The following is a 16646-nucleotide window of genomic DNA, read 5'->3' on the forward strand; positions in this document are numbered from 1 at the left end:
GAGACTCAAAACCTTTTGATTCCAGTCATAAATTTGGCAGCAAATTAAAAATTGCTGTTAGATTCTATATCATTTCTCCTTTAAATAATTACAAATACTTTGAGTAATTTGATGTGATCTGAATGGGATTACACTACTAAGCTCAGCAGTGCACCCAACCTAGAGAACGTGACTGGGTTCTGGGGCATTGTTCTCTCCCCTCCCTCACTCTCCAGCAACATGCATGGTTTCAGCTCCATGTAACATGGCCTGCACTTATCTACCGTCCCAAGGAAAATGCTCCTGCTCAATGATCAGGTGAGTCTCACTTCCAAATGTGTGCCCTGGACACCTCCCAAGCTGACCATCTGGAATTCATCACACACTAAGGAGGAAATGGACAGGGAAGCAGCATTGCGGAAAGCAGTTCCCTTCTATCTGTACTCTGTATCAGCGAGGGTGTGTTCCAGTCAGTCCATGAACCCACTTTCTGCACACTGTTGCAGGCCTCAGTCTTCATACTATGAAGCCCAGTCTTCCGTTGGCTGACCTGAGAATCCACAAAGTTCCCTCCCAAAGTAGAAGTCTACATAGCTGAAGTGTGGCAGGCACAGAGTGGAGCACATGAGCTGAATCTGGAGGGCCCTTCAATATGGATCTAAACCTCCCTCCAATTTTACAAGAGAGAAGCAGGTGGTATCTCCAGTCTTTCCTGCCACAGGCTGGAAGAGCAAAGTGAACATGACCAGAGACTGCAGATCCAAGGTTCTTTCCTCCTCAGCCAGCAGAGTCCAGGAAGGTGAGGGGTGACAGAGACAGAGAAGAGATAGCCAGGTCCCTACACAGCTTCAGAGCAGGACCTCTCCCTGGGTACCCTTGACCAGAACAGCAGAGCTGGGAGGGCAGGTGGTAAGCCTGCAGATCCAAGCACTGGCATCTCCACCTTCCAAAGTGCAGCTCCTGATAGTCTTCTTGCTGATGGACAGAAACACTTCCTGTCTGCTCAGCTTCCTGCTGCTAGACAGGGACCTGCAGGAGATGAAACCACAGGAACCTGACCTATGTTTAAGTCCAAGTAACTTAAATATTACTACTAAAACAAAAACCAAAGTGTCACAGGCACAAGAATATTATATTCAACCTAAATTTTTAAAATGGAAAATGAGCCTTCCAAACAACATCTGGTGGAGAAGGGTCTCTTGGAGAGACTATCTTGGAAGCTGCTGGTGTGCATGCTTCTCTGAGGAATTCCTGGAGACTGGAGGTAGAGGAACATTCAGAGGAGGGTGTGAAATAAAAGATTCATTTTAAAAAGTACAGAAGTTGTTGTGAAATATTTTGACCAAACAGATAATATTCTAAATCACATTTCATAATGAATCATTTTGATCTCAAAATTGCAAAACTGTACAAATTCAGGAACCCATGAATTTTTTAAACTTATAGCTGAAAGCTAGTTTTTCGCATGTGCTTCAAAATGTCCTCTGAATTCATGTTAGTCCCAAAGTCTTTTGACAGCTTTGAGGCCATTCTGACCTCATGTCTGACCACACCTCTGTCAACCCTGATGCCCACCAGGGAGGCCCTGAATGAGGAGAGATCCCTGGAGCCTAGCAAGGGGCCTGACTCTTCAGCTATTATCTTCTCATTTCCATTTCTTTTTTCATTAGTACATTTTAGATACACATATTGATAATATTCATCACAGGGAAATTGTACCTGTACATATGTCTTGCTTCCTCTTTTACCCTTCCCCTCTCCTCCTTTCTACCCCCTTCCCCTCCTTATTTACAAAAGTTTTGTTTCCATTTTTTCCTTCTGTCCCTTTTTCTTGTCCCTCCCTTCCTTTCCCCTTCCCCCTCCCTTGTTTCCCTTCTCATTTAGACATTTTATTCCCATTTCCCAATATCTATTATACATTTTGGTCCTTATATACACATTTATTCCTGCAGAGAATAACAAGCCACATTTTGAGAAAGATTCATCTGATTCAAGTGTTTGTGGCTTCAATCCAGCCATAGGATTCTAAAGTAAAATTGGATACCTACTGTGTTCCTGGCCCCAGACTATAAATATGCATGATTATGTTTTCCTGAGGTTTTTAAATCTTGAACTGCATAGTATTCCTTATGAAAGCTTTTCAATCATTCAGCAGTTCTACTGATTGACATCCACCCTCTCCCAGCTAGCAGCTCCTCTGAGGAGAGGGCCACACCAATCTGCCCAGGGAAGAGGAATGAGGACCCATATTCTCGCAGGACAGTTGTTGTTAAGAGGGTATGACAGGTATCTTCTCTTCTGGGGTTGTCAGTGAAGAAACATGCCCTACAATGCCTGCTCTCACAGAGATACGGGTGACAGGGGAGTCCTCAAAGGTGTGGATGTAATGTGTCTTTCTGAATGTAGAACCATGACCAGGAAATCAATGAGGGCATGCACAGCTGTGTGTGTGCATGTACATGTGTGTGAACAAGCCACCTAGAGAGCTATCGGGACTCAGTACAGGTGGCAAGGACTGGATGCCCCTCTACTGACCACAGGACACCAAGAGTGACTTCCTCATGGCTTCTTCACAGCCTGGCTGGTGGCTGGCTACTTAAGAGAGCTGGAGGGTGCCTGGTCCTTCCTCATCCTCCTCCCAGCCCAGACCCAGTAGATTTCCTCCTCATCATCACAGAGTAGGAAGTAAATGTCACTAGTGATAGTGACATTGAAATGAGATGAAACTGTACTCTCTGCTTTCAGCAAATGTATCAGGTAAAAGAGCCTCATCTTCACAGTGCAGCCACACAACCCACCAGTAACTGCACAACCTGCTCCAGGGCCCAACTCAGCAATGCTGCCTGTGGATGAGTTCCTCGCTCCTGAGTCCTCACAGACCCAACATAATTCAGCCAAACAATCAAGTTCACTATGTGAACTGTTATCAGGAAAAGAATGGCACAGCACTCTCATTTCATTGCTTAAGAAGTTTTAACAATTAGTGAACTTCTACAAGGTATCTGGGTGCTGTTCTAGGTGCTACAGCTACATGTAAACATTTACACCAGTTTCTAGCCAAAAGTAGCTTGAAAATTTATGGAGGTTGAATTATATGAAGAAAAAGTTACATAGTAATGTAAAATGTTTTAAAATCAATGAAGGAGAGGGCAGGGCAGAGCCTGCAGTGGACTGATCTACCTGATCCTTCAGATACTCATCCTTCAAAGCTCAGGAGTCGACATCATTGCCTCCCAGGAGCTGGTGTCCAGAGTTCATACTTTGGAAGGTGACTGGGTAGGGTGAGTAATTCAGACTCCTAGATGGAACATTCCAGAAGTGCAGGTGTCATAAAGGTCAAACTGTGGCAACAGAATGGATAACTGAAAGGGGTGGTGATGGTCACTGAGGATGTGGGGCAGATGTCCCCATGGCTGCCCATGTGGGCAGGGTGCTGCCTGCTGCCAGGACACAATCCCAGAACCTGCTCTGGAGTCAGGCAGGTGGATGTTCAGATTCCTGCTCTCTGTGACCACACACCCAGCAGGCGCCTGTCCACACCTCCATCTTCCCTGGTCTCCAGAATGAGCTGAGTTGTACTTCATTGGCACCAGGTGAAGTAATGTGCACAAGGTAACTGCCTCAAGGCTGGCTGGGGCTGGCTGGTTCTGTCTCCTCTCTGTGGCTGTCCAAGGTTGCTGTGCGTGCCCCTCTGTGTTCTGCTGCCCCTAGGACACAGCATATTGAGGTAGCATCAGAAGATATGGCACAGTGCATGACAGAGCATCTCCACATGTGCCCATTCCAGATGCACTGGTTTTAATTCCCATAAAAGTTAGGAAAGGCTTTTACAACTTGGGTGGAGGGACTTCAGTGCCTTCCATCCACACAGACAGCATTGCTATGAGATCAAGCATAGAAAGATAATACGAGGAAAGCAACTCCAAACCTCCAAAGCTTATATGAATATTAATGGGCTCTTTTTCCTAAATTCAACCAGTTTATACTTATATCAGAGTGTTGAAGAGCCATAGAGAAGAGTCTCAAAAGTCTGTTATCTACAGTGTCTTTTTTGTCTAATTCATAAATATTTTGTTATAGATCTCACTATAATTTTCCCTGAGATCTAAGGGTACCATTAAAAAATCAGTTGGAAAAGTTTATATGCACATATACACACATATAGATACATGCCTCACAATACAACTAAGTAAAAATACCAATTACTCAGTAAATTAATGTAAGGTGGCAGATTAAATATATTTATATAACAAGAAAACCATGAGGCCCACCATTGTCGATCTCCGTACTTTCTGCTTACTTCTGCTTCACCAAAGGTGAAACCAAGGGAAGGGGACACATGGACAGTGAATGTCTCAGTACCATGTGGGTGGCGTTCAGAACATGGACGCATGCACAGCACCATCTGCGTCACAGAAGCCTGTTGATTCTGGTGTCACCTTCTGCTTCTGTGGGACAGGGAATGTTAAGCCCCACCGTGCCTTTCCAAGTGGCCTAACTTCCTGTGCCCTATGCCTGGTGGGGAGTAGCCACAGTCACCACGAATCCTTGTGTGTGTCCCAGGTCAGGCCCTCTGAGCTTCCTTATTACATAAGTCTGTGGAAGGTGGTGTTTGGATAATTTCCACATCATCCTCAGGTTCTCATCAGAGGCTTAGGAAATCACAGTCTGCAAGTGAAACAAGAGTCCTTTATTGGAGGCAGCACTGTGGTTGGCTATAGGCAAGTGTCTCATCTCTTAAGAAATCACTTCCACGTCATGTATTTGCTTATGTGGTATATATGCACAGCCCTGGTGTTGCAGCTTGTGTCTAGATGTCCCCCTAAAGCCTCATGTGGTCATAGGTGGGGCTTTTTCAGAGGTGACTGGATCTAGCATGTGTGATGCTGGGATTGATTCATGGTGCAATGGTAGGATTAAGGCCACTAGGATTAGGGTGTGAGTGCTACCCACCCTAAGTAGTCTGGATAAGATATAAGGGATGGAAAACACTGTGGTTGTCCCTTGTTGCTTTGTTGCCTTTTGCCTGCCATGAACTGTTTCTCCTCTGCAATGCCTGTCTGTTTTGTCACCCTGTCTTGGAGCCAGCTGATTATGGACTGAAACCTCTACAAACTATGAGCTAAATAAACCTTTCCTCCCTTAATTTGTGAGTGTTGAGTATTTTTTTCTCAGCAATGAGAAAAGTTAGTAGGACACCTGGTTATAGATCAAGGTTCATTCTGCCTCAAGTGTCCTGTTGTCAGTACCCTGAGCCTCTTTTGGAACCATAGACCAGGTCTGGAAGGTAAGAACTGGAAAGGCAAGCACCAGACTCTCCTCCTTTGAGGAACAAATCAGAAAGGAGCCTTGTGAGCATCACAATGTCCAAGATCTTTTGAGATGAAGGTGTGGTTTTGCTAAATTAAGTTAGGAGCAACTCTGACACAGAGGAGTCTTTCCCTCTTTGCTTTATACACAAAGCTACTTCCCTCCCTTATACTGAAAAGCATCCAATGTACACTGCTACACATGGAATTGAAGAATCTCTGTCCTGGATAAGTCAAGTATCTGCTGCAATTGTTTCCTTCAAACAGTAGCACTTTAGATTCTCCTCAATACAGAGGCACAGTTACTGTGCAAGGAATTGTAAGGTACAGCAGCTTCCAAGACTTATAATTTAATTTTAAAAATAGGCTATTTTCCCTCAACTCAGGAAAGTGAAGAATGTCTTCCATTTTTAAAAAGATAACTGAAGAAATCAGACATAGCCTCTGTATATCAACTCTTCTGTGGCCACAACCACCATACAAGTTCCTTGGTGAAAGTGAGGGTAGAAACCACACAGTTAGATTCTGGGTTTTTTTTTTTTTTTTTAACAAGATGACCTCTAGATACCTTGTGCAGAATAGCTTCAGGGTGGGCATCGAGTGGAGGCTAGAAAACTCTCAGAGGTGGAATTCTATTTCACTGGTAAGGGCTGATGAGGACTTAGATTGGGGTGGAGGCAGTGGCCATGCATGAAGTTGTAGGGATTAATAAGTATCTTAGAGGTACAGTTAGTAGAAGGTGTGTATGTAGTAGACCTGGGAAATAAGAGAAAGGCAGGTTTGTCTAGACAGGGATTTGAGAAATGTGGAAGATGGTGATGCATTTCACTGTCAGTGAACTACTGGGAGACAGGCAAGCTTGCAGAGAGGAGTCAGGAGCTCTGGAGGCCAAACAATGATTAAGGATGGGGGACTGGACCCCCCCACACAACCAGCCACCTGGTTCCACACTACAAAGATACAGAGGACACCGGACCACCAGAACACGGTACTGAGTCCCGCTGCTCCTGGCCCAGAGGTAGGGGCCTCTGAGCCACTGTCCCATTGCTTCTGGTCCAGAAGAAGGGGCTTCCCGGCCACCATCACTCCCTCTGCTCCCAGCCCAGAGGAAAGGGCTTTTGGGCCACCTTCTGTCCTGCCGCCCCTGGCCCAGAGGAAGGGGCTTCCAGGCAACCATCCCACTTCTCCTGGACCAGAGGAAGGGGCTTCCTGGCCACCATCTCTCCCGCTGATCCCAGCCCACAGGAAAGGACTTTTGGGCCACCGTCCCTACCGCTGCCCCTGACCCCTGTCCCACCTCTCCCAGCTCAGAGAAGGTAATCCATGCAGGTGCCAACAGCCCCCCGACACCCCAGTCAAAATGAGAAAACACATAAATAAATCTCAAAACCAGACTTCCAGATCACCTACAGCAACCCCAAAGGGAAATGAGATGGAATACTCTGATACTCAACAACCTGGACACACTGAACTGGCAACAAAAGGAGATCTGGAAAAAATGAAATCAGAAATAATTTTACAAATAACAGGAGAAACTGTGCCCCTAGTGCAAGACATGATTAATAAATCTAGAGAAGAGCTGAGGAACATGATGGAATCCCAACATAAGAAACAAATGGAATCCATAAAACAGATGCAAATAGATTTCCAGGACATGAAAAACTCCATTGAAAGTCTACACAGCAGAATGAGCCAATGTGAGGACAGAATTTCAGATAAAGAAGATAAGATTGAAATTAGTGACCAGGAAAAGAAAAATTGCTTCAAAATTATAAGGGACCATGAGAAATCAATCCAGCAGCTGCTAGATGATGCAAAGAAGAATAACATAAGACTGATTGTAGTCAATGAAGAAACAGGAGAGAGTGCAGATGACATAAAAAAATCTCTTCACAGAAATAATGGCAGAAAACTTCCCAAGGAGGGGAAAAGAGCTTGACATACAGATAAGTGAGGCATATAGGACTCCAAATAGCCTTGATCAAAAAAAATCTACACATAGGCATGCAATTGTTAAGATTCCAGAAACTCAATAGAAGAACAAAGTTGTACAAGCAGTTAGAGAAAAGAAACAAATCACATACAAAGGAAAGCCCATCAGAATCACAGCAGACTTCTCAACACAAACCATCAAGGCAAAAAGAGCTTGGAGTGACATATTCCAAGCCCTAAAGTAAAACAGCCTCCAACCCAGATTGATGTACCCTGCAAAACTATCTTTCAAAATGGATGGAGAAATAAGATACTTTCATGACAAAGAGCACCTTAGGAACTTTGTGAATACCAAACCAGCACTCCAAAGAATTTTACACATATCCTAGGAACAGACATTGAGGATCACAACCCCAGGAAGCAAAGCAGAATAAACCCATCTGGCATGACAAGAAATTAAATGTAAAGAGGGAGAACCCAACAAAAAGAAAAAGTCATGGCAATGACAAGTCAATACATTTCAGTTATAACCATCAACATTAATGGTCTCAATTCACCAATCAAAAGAAATAGACTGGCAGAATGGGTCAAGAAGCAAAATCCAACAATATGCTGCATACAAGAAACACACTTCATTCAAAAGGAAACTCATAGACTGAAAGTTAAAGGGTGGAAAACAATACTCCATGTGACAGGAACCCCCAAAAAATCAGGAGTAGCTATCCTCTTGGCAGATCAAGTAGATTTCAAACCAACACTGATTAAGAGAGATGAAGAAGGACACTACATCCTTGTAAAGGGAACAATCCAAGAGGAAGAGATGACAATCATAAATATCTATGCACCAAACACTAGTGCACCCAACTATAGAAAACAAATACTAACAGACATGAAAAGTCATATATGTACTAATGCAATTGTAGTGGGGGACCTCAACACCCCACTGTAACAAATAGATAGATCAATTAGACAAAAAACAAGTAATGAAATACTAGAACTCAATCGAACTCTTGAACAAATGAACTTAACAGATGTTTACGGAGTCTTCCACCCCACAAAATCAGAATACACATTCTTCTCAGCTGCACATGGGTCATTCTCCAAAATAGACCACATGCTCACACATAGAACATGTTTAAGTAAGTGCAAAGGAATTGAAGTTATTCCCTGTATATTATCAGACCATAGTGTGATGAAATTGGAGATCCATAGCAAAAGAAACTCAAAAAATTTCATAAACACATGGAAATTGAACAACACACTTCTCAATAACCAGTGGGTCACAGAGGAAATTAAAGAAGAAATCAGACAGTTCCTTCAAATAAATGACAATGACAATACAACATATCAGAATCTATAGAACACAATGAAAGCATTCTTACGAGGGAAATTCATAGCAGTGAATGCACATATTAGGAAAACAGAACAAGCCCAATTAAACAACCTGATGCTGAACTTCAAGCATGTAGAAAAAGAAGAACAGGACAACCCCAGAGCTCATACAAGGGAGGAAGTTACAAAGATCAGAGGAGAAATAAATGCAATGGAAACTAAGAGAACATTACAAAAAATCAATGAAGCCAAGAGTTGGTTCTTCAAAAGAATCAACAAAATTGACAAACCCTTAGACAACCTTATCAGAAAAAGGAAAGAAAAGGCCCAAATCCATGCAATTAGGAATGAAAAGGGTGAAATGACAACAGACCCAGCAGAAATACAGAGGATCATCAATACCTACTTTGGGAACCTATACACCAATAAGATGGAAAACACAGAAGAAATGGACAGATTCCTAGATACATATGAATTACCAAAGTTGAATGAAGAAGACCTAAAAATTCTGAACAACCCAATATCAACCAATGAAATTGAAAAAGTAATTAAAAACATATCAACTAAGAAAAGCCCGGTTCCCGATGACTTCACTGCTAAATTCTACAAGACATTTAGAGAGGAACTTCTGCCACTACTATTTAAACTCTTCAATGAAATTGAAAGGGAAGCAACACTCTCAAATTCATTCCTGGAAGCAAGCATCACCTTGATCCCCAAAGCAGAGAAAGACCCAACCCAAATGGAGAACTATAGGCCAATCTCACTAATGAACATAGATGCAAAAATCCTTAATAAGATAATGGCAAACAGAATGCAGAAGATCATCAAGAAGATCATATACCCTCATCAAGTGGGATTCACCCCAGGGATGCAGGGATGGTTCAAAACACGCAAATCAATCAGTGTAATACACTATATCAATAGAGCCAAGGACAAAAACCATATGATTATCTCCATAGATGCAGAAAAAGCATTTGACAAAAATCCAACATGCATTTATGATAAAAACCCTACAAAAAATTGGAATAGATGATCTCTACCTCAAATTGATAAAAGCCATCTATGAAAAACCAAAAGCCAATATCATACTGAATGGTCAAAAACTGAAATCCTTCACACTCAAATCAGGAACAAGACAAGGATGTCCACTATCACCACTCTTGTTCATTATAGTTCTGGAAACATTAGCCACGGCAATTAGACAAGAGAAAGAAATAAAAGGAATAAAGATAGGTAATGAAGAAGTCAAATTGTCATTATTTGCAGATGACATATACTCTATATAGAAGACCCCAAGAACTCCACCAAAAGTCTTCTAGACTTAATAACCAAATTCAGTCAAGGAGCTGGTTACAAGGTCAACACACAAAAATCAATAGCTTTCCTCTACACCAATGACAGACTCACTGAGAGAGAAATAGGGCAAATAGTTCCTTTCACAATGGCATCCAAAAACCTGAAATACCTAGGAATCATCCTAAAGAAAGAAATCAAAGACCTCTTCTCTGAAAACTATGGCACTCTGAAAAGAGAGATTGAAGATGATATCAAAAAATAGACAGACATCCCCTGCTCCTGGGTAGGAAGGATTAATATAGTGAAAATGGCCATACTTCCAAAACTGCTATATAGATTTAATGCAATTCCAATTGAGATCCCAGCAGCATACTTCATAGATCTCGAGAAAACAATCCAAAAATTCATTTGGAATAAGAAGGGACCCAGAATAGCAAAAGCAATTCTACGTAACAGAGACATTGCAGGGGATATCACAACCCCCAACCTGCAACTCTACTACAAAGCTACTGTGATAAAAACAGCATGGTACTGGCAAAGAAAGAGACCTGAGGTCCAGTGGAACAGATTAGAAGATGCAGAAACAATTCCAGACACACCCAGGCATCTCATCTTCGATAAAGGAGCCAAACACCCTCACTGGAGGAAAGATAGCCTCTTTAATAAATGGTGATGGAAAAATTGGGCTTCAACTTGCCAAAGATTAAAACTAGACCTATATCTCTCACCATGCACTAAACTAAAATCAAAATGGATTAAAGATCTAAATATTAAAATAGAAACTCTGAACCAGTTGGAACAGAGGTTAGGTAGAACCCTTGAAGACATCGGTGTAGGAAAAGATTTTATGAACCAAACTTTAGTTGCCCACGAACTAGCACAAACAATCAACAAGTGGGATCTCTTCTTATTAAAAGGCTTCTGCACAGCAAGAGAAACCACCAGCAGTGTGAAGTGACAACCCACAATGTGGGAAAAAATCTTCACCTGCTCTTCCTCAGACAAAGGTCTACTATCTCGAATCTATGAAGAACTTAAAAAGATCAGACCTCCCAAATTTAAAGACCCAATCCAAAAATGGGCACCTGAAATGAACAGACATTTCTCACACAAAGAAGTAGAAATAGCAAATAAATACATGAAAAAATGTTCAACATCACTGGTCATTCGAGAGATGCAAATGAAAACAATGCTGAGGTTCCACTTCACTCCAGAAAGAATGGCTGCTATCATGAAATCAACCAATAACAAATGCTTCTGGGGCTGTGGGAAAAGAGGAACCCTGCTCCACTGCTGGTGGGAGTGTAGACTGGTGCAACCACTGTGGAAATCAGTGTGGAGATACCTCAAAGAACTAGGACTGGAAGTCCCATTTGACCCTGCTATTCCCCTGCTGGGGATCTTCCCCAAAGAATTAAAAGAATCATACCACAGTGATATATGTGCACCCATGTTCATAGCAGCACCGTTTGTGATAGCTAAAACTTGGAAACAGCCCAAATGCCCATCAACTGGAGACTGGATAAAGAAAATGTGGGTTTTTTATAAAATGGAGCACTACTCAGCCATAAAAAATGAGAAATTAGAGACATTTGTACCTAAGTGGATGCACATTGAGGTGATACTCTTAAGTGAAATAAATAGGTCACACATGTGTAAATACCGAATAGTTTCTCTGGTGTGAGAAACTGAAAGTGTAAATAAGGACTAAAATGTATAATAGGTAATGTGAAATAGGAAGAAAAGCGGCAAAGGAGAAGGAAGTGGGAGGACTAGGGGAAAGGATAGAAGGGAATGGGATTAATATGAGAAAATGGAAAAATAGGAACCAAATCTTTGTAAATAGGGAGGACTGGAGGGGTTGAAGGGAGGGCTGGGCAAGGGTGAAAAATAAGAACCAAGAGAGACTCTGTAAAGGTGCAAATTTCCAATGATGAATGTCATTATATTGTATACCTAAAATGTACCAATTATTAGAATGAATAATTGATAATGTAAAATAGGAAGAAAAGGTCCAAAGGGGTAGGGGTAGTGGGAGGGGCAGGGGAAAGGAAAGAAGGGAAAGGAAAAATGCTGAGAAATGGAAAAAATGGAAATAAAGTCTTTGTAAATAGGGAAGGGTGGAGGGTGTGAAGGGAGGGCTAGGAATGGGGAAAAAATGAGAACCAAGATCCATTATGTAAAGGTACAGTTCCCAATGAGAAAAGTAATTGTGTTGTATACCTACAATGTACCAATAAAAGAATATAATAAAGTGCAAAAAAAGTGATTAAGGATGGGGTTTGCTGTTGCATCTAGGGCTCAGAGGAGGGTCTGAGAGAAGGCAGACATGTGGCAATGGCCAGATTGTAAGGATGGACCTTTAAGCCTAGGAAAAAGTAAGTTCAAAGATGAGAATGAATGTAAGAATTCCCTGGAAAGAGGCAAAGGAATACCAGTTTGTAGATGTTGGGTAGAGTAAGAGGAACCAGCAAGCTCCATCAAAATCTCAACAACATTTTTGCAGAAATGGAAACATTTGTCCTATGGAGCTTCAAGTGTCCCTAAATAGCCAAATGCATCTTGAAATTTTAAAAAATTAAAAAGTTAGAAGTGTCACACTTCCTGATTTCAAAACTTACTGTAAAGCTGCACTCAAGACAGTGTGATACTGGCTAAAAACAGCTATGTATGCAAATGGAACAATCCAAATGATTTTCAACAAAGCGTACCAAAGTCATCCAATGGGGATATAGTCTTTCAACAAATGGTGTGGAAAAACTGGATATCAGCAAAAACAAAATGAAATTGGCCTCCACATTACCACAAAGACAATTTAAGGTGGGTCAAAGACCTTAATCAAATCTAAGACCTAGAACTATGCAACTCTCAGAAGTAAACAAATGTTGAATTTGGCAATAGTTTCTTGGATATAGCAGCAAAAGGTCAGAAAATAAAAGTAAAAGTAAACAAATTATACTAGACCAAAATTCAGAACTTTAGCATCATAAAGGAAATAACAATAAAAGTGCAGCCTACAAAACAGGAGAAAATACTTGCAGATCATGTATGTGACAAGGGATTAATATTCAGAATACATAAAGAACTCCTACAACTCAACCACCAAATATCCATATATCCTGATTTAAAAGTGTGCAGAGAATTTGAATAGACATTTCTCCAAAGAGGATACACAAAGCATAAGAAAAGATGTTCAGTATCACAAATTGCTAAAGAAATGTAAATCAAGGGCTAGGGATTTAGCTCAGTGGCACCATGCCTGCCTTGCAAGCACAAGGTCCTGAATTCAATCCCCAGTACCAAAAAATGGGTTACAACCTCCCATTCCCTATGATGGCCACTATCAAAATATGGCAACAACAAAACAGAACATGATAAATATTCACTGCTGCACTGGTTACTTTACTGCTTCTGGACACAATACCCATCACTCACAATTTAAGGGCAGGGAGGTTTAATTTGCCTCACAGTTTTGGGGAATTCAGTCCCTAGTTGACAGGCTCCACACCAAAACATCATGGTGGAAGGGCATGGGAGAGCAATGCTGCTTAGTTCATGGTGGCTGGGAAGCAGAGCAGAGGAACAATGCCAGAGAGGAATGGGCAGAGGGAACAAATACAGACTCTAAGGTCTCAGTGACCCACTCAGGCACACCCAGAATTGTGTCCCATTTGCCAATCCCAAAGGCAATCAAGTTGACACTCTATAGTTGGGATCTGGAAAAATAGGAACATTCCTGCACAACTGCTGGGAATGTAACATGGTGCAGCCATGGAAAATAGGATGAAGGTCCCTCAAAAAATTAAAGATACAATTACTATATAGCCCAGCAAGTCCACTTCTGGATACATATCCAAATTAATTCAAAACGGACTTGGGAAGAAACGTCTGCACACTCCTGTTCATACCAGCATCTTTCCTTAGAGGGGTGGATGCACCCAGGTATCCATCCACAAAAGGAAGGATGAAAAGAATGTGGTCCATGTACCCAACAAGATGTTGTTATGACTCAGAAAGGAGAAACTTCCAGCATACACTACAGCCTAAATGGACATCGCTGTCATTGTGCTGAGGGCAACAGCCACTTACACAAAGACAAATGCTGCATGATTTGAGGAACTTGAGTCAAATTCCCAGAAACTGAAAGTATAATGTTGATTGCCAACAGCTATGGGAAGGAACAATCGGAGAATTGCTTCATGGGTGTGATTTCAGTTTTATAAGACAAAAGTGTTTTGGAGACTGGCTGCTCAACAATGTGAATGCACTTAAAACTGCTGAACTGTATAATTAGAAATGGTTCTGATGATAAATTTTATGTTATATGCTTTCATTACAATCAAAAGTGAAAATAAACTGCTTAGGAACAAAATATCTCAAATTATAACTAAATTCCATAACTTAAGGACCTAGAACATACTAAATGATAAATTTTATTCTAAATATATTTCATTACAATAATAAATGAACCAAATGTATATTTTAGACCTGAAAATGTAACTTGAATAATTAAAAAAATAGAAATGAAAGCTCCCTGACTGGCTTCGCAGGTAGAGTGGAGATTGCAGAGAAGTCAGTAACCCTGAGGATGGATTCACAGGATTCACCTGATTTGAGGGGGGAGAAATAGAAGGAAAAGCAGATGGTCTCAGGCACCATGAGAGGACACCCCAGAGGTAGCATTGTGACATGGCAATGCTGACGAGAAGAGGAGTCTGGTGGGACCTATGACTTCACCCAAGGCCAAGAGGAGGGAACGGGCTGTGCACAGCCTCTCCCCAGGCTTGGGATGTCCTCTTGGAGAAGGTGAGTCCAGCTCTTCCCATACCCACCTGTTGACCTCCAAGCAGGTGGCTGCTGAGATGGGCTCAGACCTCCTCTGTGCAGGGCCCAGGTCTTGGCCAGCACCGGGCTGCTGAGGTCCCCCCTGCACTAAAGCACCTGATGCCCAAAACTCACAACTCTGCATCTGGGAAACCCAGCAAGTCTCCTCAGCTTTGTAGTTAAAAGGGGCTCTCATCTTCATGCACCTCTACTTGGAAATATTATTTTATGGTGATAATCTAAACCAATCCATAGGGCTTTACTGAAGAAGACACTTTGGTGTTATTTTCCATGCAAAAGCCTACAATTAAAAGTAGCTCTATGAGCCTGAGCCTTCACACATCTCATCTAATATTTATAAAACTCCAAGAAAAACTGTACTCTCCTCATTTTAGAGTTGAGGACCCAGTAGGTGTCAGTGAGGTGGCACTGGGGCCTGGGGACCCTGGGCCAGAGGCACAGACCAAGGACCCATGGGTTGCTTTCCTTCCCAGCATGTGGAGAGGCCTCTCTCTCTCTCTCTCTCTCTCTGACCTCATAGAATTGGTATGTATTTGTCTCTGAGCTACATAAGAATCTGATTCTATAAATATTAAACAATGTAAATCATTTTAAATCTTCACATAGAGGCAGTAGGAATACTATTACAAGAATGTTCAGTTGTTGAAACTTGCTTTCTAGTCTTGTCTGAATGGTTGTAAAGCTGTATAAAACCCCAAGCTGAAAGACATATAATTGAAAATGTTTAGAAGTCATGCAACATCTTAAATAAAAGTAGCAACACTTCCCCCAACAGTTTCCAGTGACATCTACACAAAGGTAAAACAAGAAAATTCGTTTCCCCACCCTATCTTCTATAAAAACATGCTTTTCCTAATGTTTTTCTTTTGAGCTTAGCCCTTGCAAATCAGCAATTCACTGTTGAAAGATCCAACAAGGAATGCCTTTCCTAAAACCCTCGGCTTGAGTTCTGTCTGCCCACCCTATCTTTTCCCATCACACTGAGTCTATTAAAAGTTGTTCAGGCTGAACTCTAACAAAGACAGCAATTACTAGGAAAGTAACTCCCTGCGACAATTCGTGTCTTTACACATTTCTGAGAAGTGTCATTTTCTCAGGCAGGAAAAAGGTATCCTGTCATCTAACAGGACTTCCTATCTGCAAAATGATTTAACAGCCTTCCTTTTCAAATCTGCCAAGAGTGCCTGGGCCTCATGCACACTGCTAACTGCTTTAATTACAGATGGAAGGGGAAGGACATGATTTTCTCATTTCCCTTTCCCAGAGTGATTGCCACAGTAAAAGTTCCAGAAATCAGTGTGTATCTGCAGGGTTACTGCAGGTTAATTTCTACTCATTTGAAAACTACTTGGATTTGCTTTGATTTCCAATAACTTCCTTTAGATAAATACCTGGAGGTGCATGCCTGTGGGTGCTGGTGTGGTCCATACCACAGCAGATGTCCCCAGTCCTGTGCCTCCCTCCACTGTGACCTGCCCCACCTTGACTCTGATCTGCACTGAAGTCTTGCTCTATGGTAAACAGTGTTCAATCCTGTAATTGTTCTGGTTCTTCATTATATGGTTAACAAAGAATGCTAATCTGTACAAATGAAATGCACATTCTGAAAGTGGACTATTGCATTACGATGGAAAGCTAGAGGTGTGAGCTTTGCTGACCTGGACCAACTGCTTTTCCCAGTGGCCCATCAGCCTGTAAGCCAGGTGACACCTGATGCTGCCAGACTCTTAGCTGTTGTCCCTTCGATTGTCTTTCTGAGAGAGGTAGGTACTGAGTGCAGTGGCACCACAGGACTGTTGCAGTAATATCAAAGGACCTGCTGCTCTCAGCCTTGAGACAGAATGCCTGTCTGATGAGGACCAGCATTAAAAATCAGTTCTCACAGAGAGGGGTTAAGTAACTTGGTGTAAGGCACACATTAGTACTCAGCTGTGGAGGAATCCCTGAAAG

General features: G+C 41.9%; 1 long non-coding RNA gene across 1 annotated transcript; it reads right to left on the reverse strand.

The window, feature by feature from the left end:
- Positions 1-609: 609 nt before the first annotated feature.
- LOC110349073 (uncharacterized) lies at positions 610-3901 on the reverse strand. The gene is made up of 2 exons (XR_002394794.2): positions 3160-3901; positions 610-1008 (listed from the first exon to the last, which is right to left on the reverse strand). It is a non-coding gene; the product is annotated as an uncharacterized LOC110349073 (long non-coding RNA).
- Between the last annotated feature and the right edge of the window lie 12745 nt (positions 3902-16646).

Source organism: Heterocephalus glaber, unplaced genomic scaffold (assembly GCF_053883595.1).
Source record: "Heterocephalus glaber isolate CG9 unplaced genomic scaffold, H.glaber_assembly_v1.0 deba00000470, whole genome shotgun sequence".
Lineage (NCBI taxonomy): Eukaryota > Metazoa > Chordata > Mammalia > Rodentia > Bathyergidae > Heterocephalus > Heterocephalus glaber.